Source organism: Ranitomeya variabilis, chromosome 2, assembly GCF_051348905.1.
Source record: "Ranitomeya variabilis isolate aRanVar5 chromosome 2, aRanVar5.hap1, whole genome shotgun sequence".
Classification (NCBI taxonomy): domain Eukaryota; kingdom Metazoa; phylum Chordata; class Amphibia; order Anura; family Dendrobatidae; genus Ranitomeya; species Ranitomeya variabilis.
The window spans coordinates 155,493,769-155,509,057 of record NC_135233.1 but is presented as its reverse complement, the minus strand read 5'-3'; the positions used below and the strand labels follow the sequence as shown (position 1 = coordinate 155,509,057).

The window sequence follows — 15,289 nt, the reverse complement described above, 5'->3', positions numbered from 1 at the left end:
ACCAGGCTGGCCGAGTGGTTAAGGTTTTGGACTTAAGATCCTATGGATATGTATCTGCGTGGGTTCAATCCCCACTCCTGGTATGAGTTATGAACTTGAAATTCTTCCAGGTTTCTGAAAATGGAGTAATATTTCAGCAAAAGAAAAATCTTGTTGCCAGATAATGCAGTACTAACCATTCAATACCCCATACTATCTCCCTTTTATGTTTATTTTTTCCATTATGAGATGAATCTCTAATACATTAGAACATGATATTACAGTAAGTTCCAAACTTAAAAATTGAGGAAATTTTAGGGATTATGACAAAGTTTAATATTTGAGGTATATATTCAAACTACGGTATCAAAGAAACATTTGATGTTATAATAATATGAGAAATTAAGAAATATGGTGCAATCCATTCACACAAAACATTATCTACTTGAGAGGGGGTAATCCAGAAAAAAAGATGCCCTGTGTGCGTAGGATATCATGAAATGTAAAATATGTCTGAGAAAATCTGGCATATGGTAAAGTAATGAAATTGTCAACTATGAGGTTTTTTTTTCAAGAGGATAAGCTGTCTAAAGAAACTAGAACTTTGTGATTAGTGTTATTTACAAATCTCGATGGCATTTTATTCCAATATTCCCTCTTGGTCACCACACAAAACATATTATAAAAAATGAAAGTCTACATATAGTGGAAAAAAAAATTTTTCTGGATGAAATTTACAGTCAACAGTAAGGTTCCCAGTAAAGGTCTGTCTAATGCTCTTGATAAGTGGCTTAAAAAAATTCTGTTAGTGCAAACTTCGTAACTGAGCACACATTCAATAAACACTGGCTGCCTACGAAATCCAAAAATTCATGTGCATTCACCAGGATGGCCGAGTGGTTAAGGCGTTGGACTTAAGATCCAATGGATATGTTTCCACGTGGGTTCGATCCCCACTCCTGGTATGAGTTTTATACTTGAAATTCTACAAGGTTTCTGAAATTGTATTAATTTTTGAGCAAAAGAAAAGTTCTTGTTGCCACATAGTGCAGTACTAACCATTCAATACCCCATACTATCGCCCTTTTATGTTTATTTTTTCCATTATGAGATGAATCGCTAACACATTAGATCATGATATTATAGCAAGTTACAAATTTAAAAATTGAGGAAAATTTAGGGATTAAGACAAAGTTGAATGTTTGAGGTATATATTCAAAATACGGTATCAAAGAAACATTTGATGTTATAATAATATGGGAAATTAAGAAATACGGTGCAATCCATTCACAAAAAACATTATCTACTTGAGAGGGGGTAATCCAGAAAAAAAGATGGCCTGTGTGCGTAGGATATTATGAAATGTAAACAAAGTCTGAGAAAATCTGGCATATAGTAAAGTAATGAAATTGTCAACTATGAGGTTTTTTTCGAGAGGATAAGCTGTCTAAAGAAACTAGAACTTTGTGATTAGTGTTATTTACAAATCTCGATGGCATTTTATTCCAATATTCACTCTTGATCACCACACTAAACATATAATAAAAAATGAAAGTCTACATATAGTGGAAAAAAAAATTTTTCTGGATGAAATGTACAGTCAACAGTAAGGTTCCCAGTAAAGGTCTGTCTAATGCTCTTGATAAGTGGCTTCAAAAAATTCTGTTAGTGGAAACTTCGTAACTGATCACACATTCAGTAAACACTAGGTGCCTACGAAATCCTAAAATTCATGTGCATTCACCAGGATGGCCGAGTGGTTAAGGCGTGGGACTTAAGATCCAATGGATATGTTTCCACGTGGGTTCGAACCCCACTCCTGGTAAGAGTTTTATACTTGAAATTCTACAAGGTTTCTGAAAATGGAGTAATGTTTGAGCAAAAGAAAAGTTCTTGTTGCCAGATAGTGCAGTATTAACCATTCAATACCCCATACTATCGCCCTTTTATGTTTATTTTTTCCATTATGAGATGAATCGCTAATACATTAGATCATGATATTATAGTAAGTTACAAATTTAAAAATTGAGGAAAATTTAGGGATTAAGACAAAGTTGAATGTTTGAGGTATATTTTCAAACTACGGTATCAAAGAAACATTTGATGTTATAATAATATGAGGAATTAAGAATTATAGTGCAATCCATTCACAAAAAACATTATCTACTTGAGAGGGGGTAATCCGGAAATAAAGATGGCCTGTGTGCGTAGGATGTCATGAAATGTAAACTAAGTCTTAGAAAATCTGGCATATAGTAAAGTTATGAAATTGTCAACTATGAGGTTTTTTTTCGAAAGGATAAGCTGTCTAAAGAAACTAGAACTTTGTGATTAGTGTTATTTACAAATCTCAATGGCATTTTATTCAAATATTCACTCTTGGTCACAACACTAAACATATAATAAAAAATGAAAGTCTACATATAGTGGAAAAATATTTTTTTCTGGATGAAATTTACAGTCAACAGTAAGGTTCCCAGTAAAGGTCTGTCTAATGCTCTTGATAAGTGGCTTAAAAAAATTCTGTTAGTGCAAACTTCGTAACTGAGCACACCTTCAATAAACACTAGCTGCCTACGAAATCCAAAAATTCATATGCATTCACCAGGATGGCTGAGTGGTTAAGGCGTTGGACTTAAGATGCAATGGATATGTATCTGCGTAGGTTCGATCCCCACTCCTGGTATGAGTTTTATACTTGAAATTCTACAAGGTTTCTGAAATTGTATTAATTTTTGAGCAAAAGAAAAGTTCTTGTTGCCAGATAGTGCAGTATTAACCATTCGATACCCCATACTATCGCCCTTTTATGTTTATTTTTACCATTATGAGATGAATCGCTAATACATTAGATCATGATAAGTAAGTAACAAATTAATGATAAGTAAGTTACAAATTTAAAAATTGAGGAAAATTTAGGGATTAAGACAAAGTTGAATGTTTGAGGTATATATTCAAACTACAGTATCAAATAAACATTTGATGTTATAATAATATGAGAAATTAAGAAATATGGTGCGTAACTGATCTAAAAGAAAAGTTCTTGTTGCCAGATAGTGCAGTATTAACCATTCAATACCCAATACTATCGCCCTTTTATGTTTATTTTTTCCATTATGAGATGAATCGCTAATACATTAGATCATGAAATTAAGAAATATGGTGCGTAACTGATCTAAAAGAAAAGTTCTTGTTGCCAGATAGTGCAGTATTAACCATTCAATACCCAATACTATCGCCCTTTTATGTTTATTTTTTCCATTATGAGATGAATCGCTAATACATTAGATCATGATATTATAGTAAGTTACAAATTTAAAAATTGAGGAAAATTTAGGGATTAAGACAAAGTTGAATGTTTGAGGTATATATTCAAACTACGGTATCAAATAAACATTTGATGTTATAATAATATAAGAAATTAAGAAATATGGTGCGTAACTGATCTAAAAGAAAAGTTCTTGTTGCCAGATAGTGCAGTATTAACCATTCAATACCCCATACTATCGCCCTTTTATGTTTATTTTTTCCATTATGAGATGAATCGCTAATACATTAGATCATGAAATTAAGAAATATGGTGCGTAACTGATCTAAAAGAAAAGTTCTTGTTGCCAGATAGTGCAGTATTAACCATTCAATACCCCATACTATCGCCCTTTTATGTTTATTTTTTCCATTATGAGATGAATCGCTAATACATTAGATCATGATATTATAGTAAGTTACAAATTTAAAAATTGAGGAAAATTTAGGGATTAAGACAAAGTTGAATGTTTGAGGTATATTTTCAAACTACGGTATCAAAGAAACATTTGATGTTATAATAATATGAGGAATTAAGAATTATAGTGCAATCCATTCACAAAAAACATTATCTACTTGAGAGGGGGTAATCCGGAAATAAAGATGGCCTGTGTGCGTAGGATGTCATGAAATGTAAACTAAGTCTTAGAAAATCTGGCATATAGTAAAGTTATGAAATTGTCAACTATGAGGTTTTTTTTCGAAAGGATAAGCTGTCTAAAGAAACTAGAACTTTGTGATTAGTGTTATTTACAAATCTCAATGGCATTTTATTCAAATATTCACTCTTGGTCACAACACTAAACATATAATAAAAAATGAAAGTCTACATATAGTGGAAAAATATTTTTTTCTGGATGAAATTTACAGTCAACAGTAAGGTTCCCAGTAAAGGTCTGTCTAATGCTCTTGATAAGTGGCTTAAAAAAATTCTGTTAGTGCAAACTTCGTAACTGAGCACACCTTCAATAAACACTATCTGCCTACGAAATCCAAAAATTCATATGCTTTCACCAGGATGGCCGAGTGGTTAAGGCGTTGGACTTAAGATCCAATGGATATGTATCCGCGTGGGTTCGATCCCCATTCCTGGTATGAGTTTTATACTTGAAATTCTACAAGGTTTCTGAAAATGTATTAGCTTTTGAGCAAAAGAAAAGTTCTTGTTGCCAGATAGTTCAGTATTAACCATTCATTACCCCATGCTATCGCCCTTTTATGTTTATTTTTTCCATTATGAGATGAATCTCTAATACATTAGAACATGATATTATAGTAAGTTACAAATTTAAAAATTGAGGAAAATTTAGGGATTAAGACAAAGTTGAATGTTTGAGGTATATATTCAAACTACGGTATCAAATAAACATTTGATGTTATAATAATATGAGAAATTAAGAAATATGGTGCAATCCATTCACAAAAAACATTACTTGAGAGAGGGTAATGCAGAAAAAAAGATGGCCTGTGTGCGTAGGATGTCATGAAATGTAAACTAAGTCTTAGAAAATCTGGCATATAGTAAAGTGATAAAATTATCAACTATGAGGTTTTTTTTCGAGAGGATAAGCTGTCTAAAGAAACTAGAACTTTGTGTTTAGTGTTATTTACTAATCTCGATGGCATTTTATTCCAATATTCATTCTTGGTCACCACACTAAACATATAATAAAAAATGAAAGTCTACATATAGTGGAAAAATATTTTTTTCTGGATGAAATGTACAGTCAACAGTAAGGTTCCCAGTAAAGGTCTGTCTAATGCTCTTGATAAGTGGCTTCAAAAAATTCTGTTAGCGGAAACTTTGTAACTGATCACACATTCAGTAAACACTAGCTGCCTACGAAATCCAAAAATTAATGTGCATTCACCAGGATGGCCAAGTGGTTAAGGCATTAGACTTAAGATACAATGGTATATGTATCTGCTTGGGTTCTATCCCCACTCCTGGTATGAGTTTTATATTTGAAATTCTGCAAGGTTTCTGAAAATGGAGTAATGTTTCAGCAAAAGAAAAGTTCTTATTACCAAATAGTGTAGTATTAACCTTTCAATACCCCATACTATCGCCCTTTTATGTTTATTTTTTCCATTATGAGATGAATCTCTAATACATTAGAGCATGATATTACAGTAAGTTCCAAACTTAAAAATTGAGGAAAATTTAGGGATTAAGACAAAGTTGAATATTTGATGTATATGTTCAAACTACGGTGTCAAAAAAACATTTGATGTTATAATAATATGGGAAATTAAGAAATACGGTGCAATCCATTCACAAAAAACATTATCTACTTGAGAGGGGGTAATCCAGAAAAAAAGATGCCCTGTGTGCGCAGGATATTATGAAATGTAAACAAAGTCTGAGAAAATCTGGCATAAAGTAAAGTAATGAAATTGTCAACTATGAGGTTTTTTTTGAGAGGATAAGCTGTCTAAAGAAACTAGAACTTTGTGATTAGTGTTATTTACAAATCTCGATGGCATTTTATTCCAATAGTCACTCTTGATCACCACACTAAACATATAATAAAAAATGAAAGTCTACATATTGTGGAAAAATATTTTTTTCTGGATGAAATGTACAGTCAACAGTAAGGTTCCCAGTAAAGTTCTGTCTAATGCTCTTGATAAGTGGCTTAAAAAAATTCTGTTAGTGGAAACTTCGTAACTGATCACACATTCAGTAAACACTAGGTGCCTACGAAATCCTAAAATTCATGTGCATTCACCAGGATGGCCGAGTGGTTAAGGCGTTGGACTTAAGATCCAATGGATATGTATCTGCGTAGGTTCGATCCCCGCTCCTGGTATGAGTTTTATACTTGAAATTCTACAAGGTTTCTGAAATTGCATTAATTTTTGAGCAAAAGAAAAGTTCTTGTTGCCAGATAGTGCAGTATTAACCATTCAATACCCCATACTATCGCCCTTTTATGTTTATTTTTTCCATTATGAGATGAATCTCTAATACATTAGAGCATGATATTATAGTAAGTTACAAATTTAAAAATTGAGGAAAATTTAGGGATTAAGACAAAGTTGAATGTTTGAGGTATATATTCAAACTACGGTATCAAATAAACATTTGATGTTATAATAATATGAGAAATTAAGAAATATGGTGCAATCCATTCACAAAAAACATTATCTACTTGAGAGGGGGTAATCCAGAAAAAAAGATGGCCTGTGTGAGTAGGATGTCATGAAATGTAAACTAAGTCTTAGAAAATCTGGCATATAGTAAATTGATAAAATTATCAACTATGAGTTTTTTTTTCGAGAGGATAAGCTGTCTAAAGACACTAGTACTTTGTGTTTAGTGTTATTTACTAATCTCGATGGCATTTTATTCAAATATTCACTCTTTGTCACAACACTAAACATATAATAAAAAATGAAAGACTGCATATAGTGGAAAAATATTTTTTTCTGGATGAAATTTACAGTCAACAGTAAAGTTCCCAGTAAAGGTCTGTCTAATGCTCTTGATAAGTGGCTTAAAATACATTAGAGCATGATATTACAGTAAGTTCCAAACTTAAAGATTGAGGAAAATTTAGGGATTAAGACAAAGTTGAATATTTGAGGTAAAATTGGAGTAATGAAGCAAAAGAAAAGTTCTTGTTGCCAGATAGTGCAGTATTAACCATTCAATACCCCATACTATCGCCCTTTTATGTTTATTTTTTCCATTATGAGATGAATCGCTAATACATTAGAGCATGATATTATAGTAAGTTACAAATTTAAAAATTGAGGAAAATTTAGGGATTAAGACAAAGTTGAATGTTTGAGGTATATATTCAAACTACGGTATCAAAGAAACATTTGATGTTATAATAATATGAGGAATTAAGAATTATAGTGCAATCCATTCACAAAAAACATTATCTACTTGAGAGGGGGTAATCCGGAAAAAAAGATGGCCTGTGTGCGTAGGATGTCATGAAATGTAAACTAAGTCTTAGAAAATCTGGCATATAGTAAAGTGAAGAAATTGTCAACTATGAGGTTTTTTTTCGAAAGGATAAGCTGTCTAAAGAAACTACAACTTTGTGATTAGTGTTATTTACAAATCTCAATGGCATTTTATTCAAATATTCACTCTTGGTCACAACACTAAACATATAATAAAAAATGAAAGTCTACATATAGTGGAAAAATAATTTTACTGGATGAAATTTACAGTCAACAGTAAGGTTCCCAGTAAAGGTCTGTCTAATGCTCTTGATAAGTGGCTTAAAAAAATTCTGTTAGTGCAAACTTCGTAACTGAGCACACCTTCAATAAACACTAGCTGCCTATGAAATACAAAAATTCATGTGCATTCACCAGGATGGCCGAGTGGTTAAGGCGTTGGACTTAAGATGCAGTGGATATGTATCTGCGTAGGTTCGATCCCCACTCCTGGTATGAGTTTTATACTTGAAATTCTACAAGGTTTCTGAAATTGTATTAATTTTTGAGCAAAAGAAAAGTTCTTGTTGCCAGATAGTGCAGTATTAACCATTCAATACCCCATACTATCGCCATTTTATGTTTATTTTTACCATTATGAGATGAATCGCTAATACATTAGATCATGAATGATAAGTAAGTAACAAATTAATGATAAGTAAGTTACAAATTTAAAAATTGAGGAAAATTTAGGGATTAAGACAAAGTTGAATGTTTGAGGTATATATTCAAACTACGGTATCAAATAAACATTTGATGTTATAATAATATGAGAAATTAAGAAATATGGTGCAATCCATTCACAAAAAACATTATCTACTTGAGAGGGGGTAATCCAGAAAAAAAGATGACCTGTGTGCGTAGGATGTCATGAAATGTAAACTAAGTCATAGAAAATCTGGCATATAGTAAATTGATAAAATTATCAACTATGAGGTTTTTTTTCGAGAGGATAAGCTGTCTAAAGACACTAGAACTTTGTGTTTAGTGTTATTTACTAATCTCGATGGCATTTTATTCAAATATTCACTCTTGGTCACAACACTAAACATATAATAAAAAATGAAAGTCTACATATAGTGGAAAAATAATTTTACTGGATGAAATTTACAGTCAACAGTAAAGTTCCCAGTAAAGGTCTGTCTAATGCTCTTGATAACTGGCTTAAAAAAATTCAGTAAGTGCAAACTTCGTAACTGAGCAGACATTCAATAAACACTAGCTGCCTACGAAATCCCGAAGTTCATGTGTGTTCACCAGGATGGGTGAATGGTTCAGGTGTTGGACTTAAGATACGATGGATATGTATCCGTGTGGGTTCGATCCCCACTCCTGGTTTGAGTTTTATACTTGAAATTCTACAAGGTTTCTGAAATTGTATTAATTTTTGAGCAAAAGAAAAGTTCTTGTTGCCAGATAGTGCAGTATTAACCATTCAATACCCCATACTATCGCCATTTTATGTTTATTTTTTCCATTATGAGATGAATCTCTAATACATTAGAGCATGATATTATAGTAAGTTACAAATTTAAAAATTGAGGAAAATGTAGGGATTAAGACAAAGTTGAATGTTTGAGGTATATATTCAAACTACGGTATCAAAGAAACATTTGATGTTATAATAATATGAGAAATTAAGAATTATAGTGCAATCCATTCACAAAAAACATTATCTACTTGAGAGGGGGTAATCCAGAAAAAAACATGGCCTGTGTGCGTTGGATGTCATGAAATGTAAAATATGTCTGAGAAAATCTGGCATATGGTAAAGTGATGAAATTGTCAACTATGAGAGTTTTTTTCGAGAGGATAAGCTGTCTAAAGAAACTAGAACTTTGTGATTAGTGTTATTTACAATTCTCGATGGCATTTTATTCCAATATTCACTCTTGGTCACCACACTAAGCATATAATAAAAAATGAAAGTCTACATATAGTGGAAAAATATTTTTTTCTGGATGAAATTTACAGTCAACAGTAAGGTTCCCAGTAAAGGTCTGTCTAAAGCTCTTGATAAGTAGCTTAAAAAAATTCTGCTAGTGCAAACTTCGTAACTGAGCACACATTCAATAAACCCTAGCTGCCTACGAAATCTAAAAATGCATGTGCATTCACCAGGATGGCCGTGTGGTTAAGGCGTTGGACTTAAAATCCAATGGAAATGTATCCACGTGGGTTCGATTCACTCCTGGTATGTGTTTTATACTTAAAATTCTACAAGGTTTCTGAAAATGGAGTAATGTTTGAGCAAAAGAAAAGTTATTGCTGCCAAATAGTGCAGAAATAACCCTTCAATACCCCTAACTATCACATTTGTATGTTTATTTTTTTCCATCATGACATGAATCTTCAGTACATTACAGCATGATGTTACATTAAGTTCCAAATTTAAAAATTGAGGAAAATGTAGGGATTAAGACAAAGTTGAATATTTGAGGTAAATATTCAAACTACTGGCCATCTGGTTCATGCAGCATTACACTATTGCTGGTCAGAACAAGGAAAACAATTGTTACCATCCACCTTTCATGTCTCTCCAATTTCTCATAGATTGTAAGCTTGCGAGCAGGGCCCTCATTCCTCTTGGCATCTGTTGATTTATGTGATTATTGTTATGCTGTCATGTATTTTATTGTCGGTAAAAGTCCCCTCTAAGGCCGGCATCACACTGGTGTGTTTTATGGATGTATGAGAGGCGCAGAAAATAAGGATTGCATACGGTACCATGATTCTCTATGGCCCTGCTCCTATCTGCCGTATTTTACGGATCCTTATTATACGGTCTTGTACGGCCATAGAAAATCGCAGCATGCTGCAAAAAATCCACCAGTGAAAGTCTATGGGGGCGAGAAAATTACGGATTACACACGGACCATGCGTGTCACTTGCGAGAAATACGCAGCGGTGTTCTCTAGAAAAGCCGGCAATTCAGTGCGGTGTACAGTAAAATCACACTGACAGAATAGAATAGGTAGAATAAATGTGTACACATAGAATAGGTATATATATATATAAATATATGTATATATATATATATGTCAGTGAGACACATACATATATATGTATATTTATATTTAATTCAGCGCTAGATAGCAGAAAAGCCGGTAATTCAATTGCCAGCTTTTGCTCTCTCTTTCAAAAAACCCGACAGTATATGAGACATGGTTTACATACAGTAAACCATCTCATATCCCTTCTTATTTTGCATATTCCTCTTTACTAATGTAACAAGTGTCTCTGTGTAAAATTTGGGGTGTCTAGCTATTAAAGGGTTAAATCCCGGAAAAAATTTGCGTGGGCTCCCGCGCAATTTTCTCCGCTAGAGTGGGAAAGTCTGTGACAGAGGGCAGATATTAATAGCCTAGGGAGGTACCATGGTTATAGGACCCCCCTGGCTAAAAACATCTGCCCCCAGCCACCCCAGAAAAGGCACATCTGTAAGATGCCCCTATTCTGGCACTTAGCCTTTCTCTTTAGCAGTGGGATATGGGGTAATGAAGGGTTAATGTCACCTTGCTATTGTAAGGTGACATTAAGCCAGGTTAATAATGGAGAGGCATCAATTATGACACCTATCCATTATTAATCCAATAGTATAAAATGGTTAATAAAACACACACTTTATTAAAAAGTATTTTAATGAAATAAAGACACAGGGTGTCACAGGCAATTGAATTACCGGGTTTTCTGCTATCTAGCTCTGTATTCAATATAAATATATATATGTGTCTCACTGACATATATATATATAGACTGTATATATGTTTTTAGGAATATTTTAGCCGATGGATCCATGATTTGTCCATTTTGCAAGCCTGCGAGAAAAAAATTGCCATACGGAAGCCATACGGATGCCATACGGATGACACACGAATACATTTGTCCGTAAAAATCACATCCTCGCATTGAATACGGAACAGTGTTTTGGGAAAATTACTGCATTTTACTGCCGTAAAATACGGACCGTATTTCCCTACGCTGAGTGTGACACCGGATTACACATGGACCATGCATGTGACTTGCGAGAAATACGCAGCGGTGTTCTCTAGAAAAGCCGGCAATTCAGTGTGGTGTACAGTAAAATCACACTGACAGAATAGAATAGAATAGGTAGAATAAATGTGTACACATAGAATAGGTATATATATATATATATATATATATATATATATATATATATATATATTTCATTGAGACACATATATATTTATATTTAATTCAGCGCTAGATAGCAGAAAAGCCGATAATTCAATTGCCGGCTTTTGCTCTCTCCTTCACAAACCCGACAGTATATGAGACATGGTTTACATACAGTAAACCATCTCATATCCCTTCTTATTTTACATATTCCTCTTTACTAATGTAACTAGTGTCTCTGTGTAAAATTTGGGGTGTCTAGCTATTAAATTAAAGGGTTAAATCACGGAAAAAATTGGCGTGGGCTGCAGCGCAATTTTCTCTGCCAGAGTGGGAAAGCCAGTGACAGAGGGCAGATATTAATAGCCTAGGGAGGTTCCTTGGTTATAGGACCCCCCCTGGCTAAAAACATCTGTCTCCAGCCACCCCAGAAAAGGCACTTCTGTAAGAGGCGCCTATTCTGGCACTTAGCCTCTCTCTTCCCACTCCCCTGTAGAGGTGAGATATGGGGTAAAGAAGGGTTAATGACACCTTGCTATTGTAAGGTGACATTAAGCCAGGTTAATAATGGAGAGGCGTCAATTATGACACCTATCCATTATTAATCCAATAGTATGAAATGGTTAATAAAAGACACACACACATTATTAAAAAGTACTTTAATGAAATAAAGACATAGGGTGTTTTAATATTTTATTATACTCTCATTAAATTTAAACAAAACAAACAACAATATTCCATACCTTCCGTCGATCAGTCTTGTCCCACGCTGTAAATCCATCTGAAGGGGTTAAATCATTTTACACCCAGGAGCTCTGCTAATGGAGCTGTGCTCCTGTGTGTAAAAATTTGTGAATGAATGGAATGCAGGGGAATGTCCTGTAGTTACCTCGAGACGCAGTAATGCGCCCTCTGCTGGATGAACTCATATGAACTCGAGCCTGGGAACTTTTCTCTTTTTCACAAAACTGATCGACGGAAGGTATGGAATATTGTTGTTTGTTTTGTTTAACTTTATTTCAGGTGACAAGGGTCTTCAGGTGGATTGAGAGTATAATAAAGTATTAAAACACCCTGTGTCTTTATTTCATTAAAATACTTTTTAATAATGTGTGTGTGTTTTATTAACCATTTCATACTATTGGATTAATAATGGATAGGTGTCATAATTGATGCCTCTCCATTATTAACCTGGTTTAATGTCACCTTACAATAGCAAGGTGTTGTGAAATTGGATTCGGGGCTCCCCCTGTGGCCACTTGTGGAATTTAACTTGTGTGCATCATCCCCTCTGTTCACCTGCTCCTATCAGGATGTGGGAGTCGCTATATAACCTTGCTCCTCTGTCAGTTTCATGCCGGTCAACAATGTAATCAGTAGCCTTTCTGTGCATGTTCCTGCTACTAGACAACTCCCAGCTAAGTTGGACTTTTGTCCTTGTGTGTTTTTGCATTTTGTTCCTGTTCACAGCTGCTGTTTCGTTACTGTGTCTGGAAAGCTCTTGTGAGCGGAAATTGCCACTCTGGTGTTATGAGTTAATGCTAGAGTCTTAAAGTAATTTCTGGATGGTGTTTTGATAGGGTTTTCTGCTGACAATGAAAGTGCCCTTTCTGTCTTCATGCTATCTAGTAAGCGGACCTCGATTTTGCTAAACCTATTTTCATACTACGTTTGTCATTTCATCTTAAATCACCGCCAATATATGTGGGGGCCTCTGTCTGCCTTTTGGGAAAATTTCTCTAGAGGTGAGCCAGGACTGTCTTTTCCTCTGCTAGGATTAGGTAGTTCTCCGGCTGGCGCTGGGCATCTAGGGATAAAAAAACGTAGGCATGCTACCCGGCCACTTCTAGTTGTGCGGCAGGTTTAGTTCATGGTCAGTATAGTTTCCATCTTCCAAGAGCTAGTTCTCATATATGCTGGGCTATGTTCTCTCGCCATTGAGAATCATGACAGTTTGACCGGCCCAAAAAAGGGTTAAATGTCTGGCTGAGAAAGGAGAGAAGAAAGAAGTCTGCTACAATTTTTTTTTTTTTCCCTCTAGTTCTGAGTGTGCTCTTAATTGAATCACTTGCTAGTCTGCCTATACTGCAGCCTTCCTCTCTTCCTCTCCTTCTAATCCTTGAATGGCTCTGTGTTCACCTGTTTCAAATGGATCTTCAGAGTGTAGCTACAGGTTTGAATAATCTCGCCACAAAGGTACAAAATTTGCAAGATTTTGTTGTTCATGCACCTATGTCTGAGCCTAGAATTCCTTTGCCTGAATTCTTCTCGGGGAATAGATCTCACTTTCAAAATTTTAAAAATAATTGCAAATTGTTTTTGTCCCTGAAGTCTCGCTCTGCCGGAGACCCTGCACAGCAGGTCAGGATTGTAATTTCCTTGCTCCGGGGCGACCCTCAGGACTGGGCTTTTGCATTGGCACCAGGGGATCCTGCGTTGCTCAATGTGGATGCGTTTTTTCTGGCCTTGGGGTTGCTTTATGAGGAACCTCATTTAGAGCTTCAGGCGGAAAAGGCCTTGATGTCCTTGTCTCAGGGGCAAGATGAAGCTGAAATATACTGCCAAAAATTCCGCAAATGGTCTGTGCTTACTCAGTGGAATGAGTGCGCCCTGGCGGCGATTTTCAGAGAAGGTCTCTCTGATGCCATTAAGGATGTTATGGTGGGGTTCCCTGTGCCTGCGAGTCTGAATGAGTCCATGACGATGGCTATTCAGATCGATAGGCGTCTGCGGGAGCGCAAACCTGTGCACCATTTGGCGGTGTCTACTGAGAAAACGCCAGAAAATATGCAATGTGATAGAATTCTGTCCAGAAGCGAGCGGCAGAATTTTAGACGAAAAAATGGGTTGTGCTTCTATTGTGGTGATTCAACTCATGTTATATCAGCATGCTTTAAGCATACTAAGAAGCCTGACAAGTCTGTTTCAATTAGCACTTTACAGTCTAAGTTTATTCTATCTGTGACCCTGATTTGTTCTTTGTCATCTATTACCGCGGACGCCTATGTCGACTCTGGCGCTGCTTTGAGTCTTATGGATTGGTCCTTTGCCAAACGCTGTGGGTATGATTTGGAGCCATTGGAGGCTCCGATACCTCTGAAAGGGATTGACTCCACCCCATTGGCTAGTAATAAACCACAATACTGGACACAAGTGACTATGCGTGTTAATCCGGATCACCAGGAGGTTATTCGCTTTCTGGTGCTGTATAATCTACATGATGTTTTGGTGCTGGGATTGCCATGGCTGCAATCTCATAACCCAGTCCTCGACTGGAGAGCTATGTCTGTGTTAAGCTGGGGATGTAAAGGAACTCATGGGGACGTACCTTTGGTTTCCATTTCATCATCTATTCCCTCTGAGATTCCTGAATTCTTGTCTGACTTTCGTGACGTTTTTGAAGAACCCAAGGTTGGTTCACTACCTCCGCACCGGGAGTGCGATTGTGCCATAGACTTGATCCCGGGTAGTAAATACCCTAAGGGTCGTTTATTTAATCTGTCTGTGCCTGAACACGCTGCTATGCGAGAATATATAAAGGAGTCCTTGGAAAAGGGACATATTCGTCCTTCGTCATCTCCCTTAGGAGCCGGTTTTTTCTTTGTGTCTAAGAAAGACGGCTCTTTGAGGCCGTGTATTGATTATCGACTTTTGAATAAAATCACTGTTAAATATCAATATCCGTTACCACTGCTTACTGATTTGTTTGCTCGTATAAAGGGGGCCAAGTGGTTCTCTAAGATTGATCTCCGTGGGGCGTATAATTTGGTGCGAATCAAGCAGGGGGATGAGTGGAAAACCGCATTTAATACGCCCGAGGGCCATTTTGAGTATTTGGTGATGCCTTTTGGTCTTTCAAATGCCCCTTCAGTCTTCCAGTCCTTTATGCATGACATTTTCCGCG

General features: G+C 35.6%; 7 non-coding genes across 7 annotated transcripts; all 7 read left to right on the top strand.

Annotated features, from left to right (window-relative positions):
- Nucleotides 1-83, top strand: TRNAL-UAA (transfer RNA leucine (anticodon UAA)). The gene has a single exon. It is a non-coding gene; the product is annotated as a tRNA-Leu (tRNA).
- A 778-nt stretch (nucleotides 84-861) lies between these two features.
- On the top strand, nucleotides 862-944 carry TRNAL-UAA (transfer RNA leucine (anticodon UAA)). The gene has a single exon. It is a non-coding gene; the product is annotated as a tRNA-Leu (tRNA).
- A 777-nt stretch (nucleotides 945-1,721) lies between these two features.
- TRNAL-UAA (transfer RNA leucine (anticodon UAA)) lies at nucleotides 1,722-1,804 on the top strand. Its single transcript has one exon. It is a non-coding gene; the product is annotated as a tRNA-Leu (tRNA).
- Nucleotides 1,805-2,582: 778 nt separating this feature from the next.
- Nucleotides 2,583-2,665, top strand: TRNAL-UAA (transfer RNA leucine (anticodon UAA)). The gene has a single exon. It is a non-coding gene; the product is annotated as a tRNA-Leu (tRNA).
- Nucleotides 2,666-4,297: 1,632 nt separating this feature from the next.
- On the top strand, nucleotides 4,298-4,380 carry TRNAL-UAA (transfer RNA leucine (anticodon UAA)). The gene has a single exon. It is a non-coding gene; the product is annotated as a tRNA-Leu (tRNA).
- A 1,635-nt stretch (nucleotides 4,381-6,015) lies between these two features.
- TRNAL-UAA (transfer RNA leucine (anticodon UAA)) lies at nucleotides 6,016-6,098 on the top strand. Its single transcript has one exon. It is a non-coding gene; the product is annotated as a tRNA-Leu (tRNA).
- A 1,520-nt stretch (nucleotides 6,099-7,618) lies between these two features.
- On the top strand, nucleotides 7,619-7,701 carry TRNAL-UAA (transfer RNA leucine (anticodon UAA)). The gene has a single exon. It is a non-coding gene; the product is annotated as a tRNA-Leu (tRNA).
- The last annotated feature ends 7,588 nt before the right edge of the window (nucleotides 7,702-15,289 follow it).